The sequence below is a fragment of the Dipodomys merriami genome, unplaced genomic scaffold (assembly GCF_024711535.1).
Source record: "Dipodomys merriami isolate MVZ:Mamm:240054 unplaced genomic scaffold, mDipMer1.0.p SCAF_35, whole genome shotgun sequence".
Lineage (NCBI taxonomy): Eukaryota > Metazoa > Chordata > Mammalia > Rodentia > Heteromyidae > Dipodomys > Dipodomys merriami.
Window position 1 is genome coordinate 6,152,851 of NW_027205048.1, and position 7,764 is coordinate 6,160,614.

Below are 7,764 nucleotides of genomic sequence, written 5' to 3' on the forward strand. Positions count from 1 at the left end.
GAGGTGCGTACACAAACAGATGACCCCCTTACACATGCTCATGACCTAATACTTGGCCATATGTCAGAGCTTGAGGTTTATGCTACCTGGCTAGTGCTGCTCCAGGCCCTCCACAGTCTGTAAACTGACCTAAACACCCACCATTCTTCCCAGTACTTTCTGCAGTTCCCATACATCTTGTCTGAGTCAACGTTTGCTTTGCAAGGACCCAGTTTCATGGATGTCTGTAAATTTGCCTGTTTGGCTTTTCTGTTTTCTGTAGACACAGACCCTCTATGCACACCTTAGGATCCTGCGGTACCTAGAAAGAATGCTTATCTTCACTTCTAAAAATGAGTTGAAGACCTGAAGAAACGCACAACATCCCATAAAGGAAATGCAAACCAAAGCAACTCTGAGATCCCATCTCCCCCCAGTTAGACTGGCTAACATTGTGAATCCAAACAACAACAGATGTTGGTGGGGATGTGGGGAAATAAGAACCCTAGTGCACCATCAATGGGAGTGTAAATGAATATAATCACTCAGGACAGCACTCGGGAGGGTCCTCAAAAATCTAAGCATAGATCTTCCCTATGACCCAGCTATACTACTCCTGGGCATCGACCTTGAACATCATGAGCTGGATATGATAAAGACACCTGCACATCCATGTTCATTGCTGCACTATTCACAATAGCCAAGATAGGGAAAAAGGCCAGATGCCTCACAATAGATGAGTGGATCCAAAAAATATGTTACCTATACATATGGAATTTTACACAGCCATTAGAAACAATAAAATTATACCATTTGCAAGGAAATAGATGGAACTAAAACAAATCATGTTAAGTAAGGTAATCCGAGCTCAGAGAGACAAATGTCACATATTCTCTCTCATAGGTAGAAATTAGACCTAAAATACCCGGGATATGATATAGTATACAAGAGTCTAGACATTCACACACAGTGAGACCAAAAAAGAGAGAACACAAAGACTCACGCCTCACTACAAAGACTCACTACATGCCTCTTTATATTCAACATATATATATATATATATATATATATATATATATATATATATATATACACACACATACATAGTGAAATAAACTATAAGGTATTGAAACAAGAGATCGCTTTTTTATTTATTTCAATTTTTGATGAGTTTGCCTTTTTCTCTTTATACATGGTGTATTCACATGTATATCTTCACGAGAAGGGTGGTTTACAGAACTCGAGGAAAACTGGGTAAAAAAGTGCATCAATGGAGTTTACTGGACAGTGACGAAGGTGACTATACTACTTGTGGATGTCGATGAGACAGAGGGACTGGGAGAGAGTGAGGGAACAGATGCCACTGTACAAAAGGATATGTACTCACTACCTGACTCCATATATGTGTGTGTGTGTGTGTATATATATATATATATATATATATATATATATATATATATATATATCACCTTTAAAACAACAAAGTAAATAAATAAAATTCAAAGAATTATCCAAAATTGAGTTAAAAGGCAGGAGTCATCAAAAGCAGTCATATAGCTCTGGTGTTTGATTGTGTGTTTTGTTTCTTCTCTTTCTGATTTCTATTTATAAAACATCCATTGGTTATCATGTCCATTTGGAGAAAGATATAGCATTTCCATAAGATATTAGAAATCAATCAATCAAAGGACTATGAAAAGAGAATGACCAGTTAGCAGAAACCAATGACCTACATCAGGCATTTTCGTATATATCATCTTACTAAATTTACACAAGACCTATTTAAGACAGACTCAGAGAGGTTAAGCCCCAGATCACGCTGCAAGCAAATGATTTTTCTGTTGACTCTGTCCCATGCCAACCCAGCCTGTTGCTAGCACAAAACAGAGCTAGCATGCAAAGACACTTTGGGAAATGGTGATGTCAGGAAGACTCTAGAAGTATAGTTGAGAGATGTGCCAAAGGTCTCTCTTCCCCAAAAGTGAAAAAGGCTTTTGAAAAATATCACAGTGCACTGTATTCAGAAAACCAACAAGTCTAGACAGAAAGAGACGCCCAATTCTCCAGTTCCCGCCTCTCTTTCAGGTTTTCTACTACATGGAGGGGAGGGGAGATGTTTCCCAACATGCAAAACGTATGCAGAATTTTATTCAAAAATGTTTAATAAATCAAAAGATGCGCTGGGAACAAGAAGCATCACACAGCCCAGGTGATGTCTCTCTCTGAGGCTGGAGATGCAAGGAGGCGGCCTGCGTTTCTGTAAAACTGACTGATGGGATGAGAGAGATCAGGGGGAGAAACGCATACTCTCTGCCATAGACAACCACAGAACAGAGGAAATTTAAATGTGAGAGGGAAGATTGAAACCGCACTGAAAGATGAAAGAAGAGAAACAAGTACAAATGGGAAGATCAATTATTGTGTGAAGATCCTGAGGTGTGCCTTTCAGATTAGGCTGGGCTGCGTGTGGAGGTTACATAGTTCTGCTACATCAATCGTTTCCATATCTTCTCAGAGTTCACTGAGCACACGAGTCACAGTTGCCAACCCAGGGCATGTCAACCCAGGACATGGTCCTGCTTTTCTGATCAGTTGTGTCTACTCACTGTCCTTTTGTCCATCTATTTATCCAACCCTCCGTTCATCCATTTGCCATCTATCGGTCCACTCATCTATCCGTCTATCATATGCCTATCTACCTATCTATCCACTGATCTAAATACCCATCCATTCCTGTGTCTGTCTGTTTATCTATCTATCTGTCTGTCTGTCTGTCTGTCTGTCTGTCTGTCTGTCTGTCTATTTGCCTGTCTGTCTGTCTGTCTATACATACATACACTCATCTATTCATCTCTCTGCCCATCCATTCCATCCATCTACTCATGTATCTGTCCATCCATCCATCCATCTATGCATCCATGCATCCATACACCCACTTATCTGTCCATTCATCCCTCCATTCATGTATGCATACATCTATTCATCAATCTACCTATCATTTATCTATCCATCCATCCCTGCATCCATTCATCTACTCATCCATTTCCCTATCATCTATCTATCCATACATTTTTTCTGTTCATCCATCCATCCATGAATGCATACATCCATCTACTCATCCATCTACTTACCTACCTACCTACCTACTTATCATCTTATCTATCTACCATCCACCCATCTATCCATCCAACCAACAGATATTTGTTGCTGCTTAGTACCACATCTTGACTAAAGAGCTAAGAATATTAGTAATGAACATGACAGCCATGACTGTAGCCTTATTGCAAACAGCACATGAGCAACAGGAGTTCAAGATGAGACTGGAGATGTACATCAAGGTCAGATCCAGCACAGACTGTGTGGAGTGTGGGGTTTATTCTCAATGTAAAGGGTTTTAAGCAGGGTGCAATATCAGCTGATCAGGCTTGTCTGAGCTATTTGAGATCAACAGCGAAAACAGGCAGAGCAGTGAGGAGACTGCTCCCCCTCCAAGTCGAGGGTGGTAGTATGCATTTGGACTAGGGTGGGTGTAGCAGGTGCTGTAAAGATGTGAGATTATCCATCATCCATCCCTGATTTGGTTTGGGGAAGGGGGAAGAATGGAAGGAACATTCTTGAAAAGCTCTGTGAAGTGATACCATTTGCTAAAAGGTGGAGAATATAGACAGGGCTACACTGCTGGTATTGCTTGACTACCTGCTGTGTGCTGGAGGTGCAAAGTGCCTGCTTCCCAGAAGAAAACAGGTTCCCTGGGTCCATCCACACTCCTGACTGAGAGGGACTCAACTTCCTCTGGTAAAGAGCTCATCCAACACTGATCTGTGCACACCAGTACACAAAGTTTTTTTTTTTAATCAAAATGGACCTGATCTTGTCCATGAGGAGAAAAAATCCTTCTTATTTTTCCTGAAAAATTGACTTATATATATATAAATTACAGTGAATGAGTAAATTTCTCTCTTTTTTAAACCTTAGAAGCCAAGGAGAAGCTTAGCTATAAATCTGTAGCTCAGTGTAATAACTGCTTCCATAATGACATTCTGGTATTCATTTGATATTGATTAATCTAACTAAACATCTGTCGTCTGCCCATGGATCAGCCTAGACCTGTTTGTAGCTTCAGTCTTCTCTGATCAGACCATGTGGAGACCAGAGATGTTTATTCAAAACCTGACTGAGCCATGTGGGCTTCCTGAATCGGGAACTTGGCCTAAGGGAAACAGAATAGATTTCCAGCTCCCAGTTGGAGAGCATACTTTGCTGTGTGACCAGATATCTCTTCTCACTGGGGGCTCCCTGACCTTCAGATGCCAGGGGTTGGTTGCTCAGGGTTCATAGTTGAGTTTTTCATAGAGCATTAACCCAGAGTGGCCCAAAGTCACAGACCCTCTGGAGGGTAGTTCATTGCCAACGATGAGATACCTCAGTACACAGTACCAGCCTCCATGGCTCTTGACAGGGCAGTGGTAAGGGGTTTCCCAGCTACAGAACATTCACTGTTGGGGCTTCTGTAGCTGCTGCATTGCAACCCAGCCTATCCAGCTGCTCCCTCCCATCTTCCTTCCTTCCGCATGTACCCTGGCTTGGCTTACAGACACTCCCGTCCCTTGACAAACTTCCTTCATTCAAACCTCAGCAGGTCTATTTTCCAGGACAACTATGACCCAGTGGCTGCTGCGGCTGGTAGGATATCATTTCTTCTTGCCACTACTCTCCCCCATGAGTAATAAATAGGACTGAAGGGAGAGAATGGAAGTTGATCAGGTAATGGACAACCCTCACTTCTAGACATGTTTCCCTTAGTAAGTGAAGCCTACCCGGGACCTAGGAGTCCATGTCGTAGAGTGAGAAGATGTTGACCTCTTGGTTCCAAAGACTTCAAAATCTGGCCCTGCTTTAAGCTCTGTGACTTTGAACAGGTTGGTGAACCTCTCTGAGCCTCACTTTCTTTAAGTGAAAAATGGTCCAAATCACCTCACCTGGTAGGTTAAAAACAAAAAACAAAAAACGTAGACAAGCTCAGGATATAAAAAGCGTTTGGAAACAAAAGCAGCCCACTCATAAGGTCAGGAAGCAACCCAGTGTCCTTCCAGCTCGACAGTGGGGTGTTCCACTGTGTGTCCCACTGTGGGTGTTCCCAGAATTCTGTTCCCAGAAGCTCTGTGAGCTTCCTGGGGCCGTGAGTAGACTGGAAGAAGGTGACCTTCACTGTGCCAGACAGACAGGGCATTCCTACTGCTCCTTGCCCCCGAAAAGGGGGTGCCCAGTGGGAGTTCATGGGTCATGAGGGGCACTATGGGAGCAATGGGGAAGAGAATGACACTTCCCAGAAGTCATCTCTGTTCAGGGAAGACTTTAGAAATCAATCTACAGACCACACATGATTGAGAGATGCTGTAAGCTGACTCTTCCGTGAGGCCAGAAGTTAGTCTGTCTTCCTCACTCCCTAGCAAGGAGCTGCACACACAGTAGGTACGCAACGGACACTTGTGAATAAAATGGCCAAATGATAGTTAGCTCCCCACCACGAAGATAGCCAATGAGGTGCAGGGGAATGGGGTACACACTTCCTCAGCCGAGGGTGACAATGCCACATCAGCACAGGGTCCCCTCTTCTGCTGGCCAGTGCTCTCGCACATTGGGAAATGCTTTCATTGTTTCTGCATTGCTTTCTCCTACTGCAATGGTCTGCAAACCATGATCCTTTTTTTTATAAATAAAGTTTTATTAGAACATAAGCACAGCCATTGGCCTACGTCTTTTGCCCTGTCTGTGCTTTTTTGACATCCTGGCAGGACGAAAGGCTGTCACAGAAACTTGAAATATTTCCTCTCTCGACTTTTCACAAAATGTGTGCTGACCTTGGTCCTAGAGAGGTCGAATAAGATAAGGGTCCTTTCCAAGAAGGGGGCACTGCTTCCCTGGGTTGGAAGACTAAACTAACGGGGTCTCCTCTCCTCTCTGGAGACGCTCCACGAGTACCATGCCACAGAAATCTTGGCTCATGTCAAAGTCAGCATATGTTCTGTTTAATACCACCCCTGGCACTGAGCTGCCTCCCTGGTCATCTCCTATACACCTCAGTGGTACCATCAGGTAGAAACTGTCATTCCATATTACATGCTAAAGGCTTAGCAGGAAGAAGAGGGCGTCTTAAAGTAACCAACACAAACCGCATCTGTTCAACCCTAACAGATGGCTGCTGTTACACATAACAGCACCAAAGCCAGTACATCAAAGGCCTGTCTCCAGCCAGAGCATTGTGGGGTTACCTTTCCTGAAGGTGAAGGGATTAGTCTACTGGAAAACCAGACTCCCTGGACCTGCCGCACAGGACAGGGGCCTCGTTGAGCAGTGTGAAACCCAACACATGAGAAACTGTCACCCAGAGAATAGACGAGCCGGTGACATCTGAAATGCCCATGGAATGGGTGCAAAAGGCTTTCTGTTTGGATTGAAAGACCAGAGATGCCAGGAAGGTGCATTCTAACTCTCCAGATAAAGACGGAGACGTGATAAGGCACCTCTTTCCCCTTTCTGAATTAAAAGGATTTGGTATCTTTTACAGAGTTCTCTCCTTTAGGACTAAGTATAGAGATTCATTCAGTTCCACATTGTCAAGATAACAAATCTTTGGGGAAATAAGACACAATAGGTGAGAGTCCTGCACTTATTACACAAGGAACAAAATCATTCTCCCCCCTGTCCACCCTCCCCACCTTTGTTGGAAAGGAAGAATACAGGGAAATGAATATGGCGTACAAAGGTAAACAGCAAATGTCCCCAGGTCACTTCCTGATGACACAGGAAGAAAAAATTCTTGCTTGTCTTCCTGGAATCTCTCTACGGAATCAGAAGTTCACTAGTATATGAAATTGTGTGGGGGGTGGGGTGGGAGAGGAGGGGGAGACACCTAAGTCACGTGAGCGATTCAATGATTTGGCTTGCCTGAGAAGTTCCATCTTTACTTCTTACTGTCTGGGAAGATGCTAGGAAGAGTCCATTTTTGATTCTGGAAAACCACAAAGGCCTCTTTGCCCTGCTGTGTACTCAGATAACCACCAGCACAACCTCAGTGCACATCAAGGTCCTGATGAGCTACCACGGCCATCTCCCTGTCTCAGGGACCCCCCACCAGAGAACTTCCTCCCTTGACCTGTTTCCTAACAGGTCTGTACTTAACACAAACAAAAATGCATTGTTTCCTTCTTCCACCCTCGGCCAAGGTGAAGTTCACCCCCCCAGTTCCTTTATCCTGTCACCAATGCCTGCTCACAGTAGAGCCTCCATGAATATTTGAGCAATAGTAATGTAGTATTTATGAAGGACTACAAGTGTGTTATGTTGAATATTTTACAAATGCATCTGCTTTTTTACATCTATTTCTTTTTCCTTTTTTACATTGACATGGATTATGCCACCCAGGCCTAAAATGCCCAATTGTCACTTTAGTAAAGTGCTTCTTCACTTCACGCAACACAAATTGATTGACTGCCCGTCAAGTGTTAGGTATCTAGGCTGGTAGCTCAGTGTTGATCAAGCAGAATGTCTGAACTTTCAGCCTAATGGGACAGTGGGAAATACAATGATAAAGCAGCACCGCAGGTATGTCATGGCAACCTATGATAGGAAAACCACATATAAGGAAGGATATGGGTTTTGAAGAAGTAATGTTTGACTAAGACTTTAAGGATGGTTGAACTAGGCAAATTAACTAGAATAACTTTCTCAAGAGTGATTAGGGTGAGGACTAAGAACAGAGTCAGGGTTAGAGTAAGGATTAGG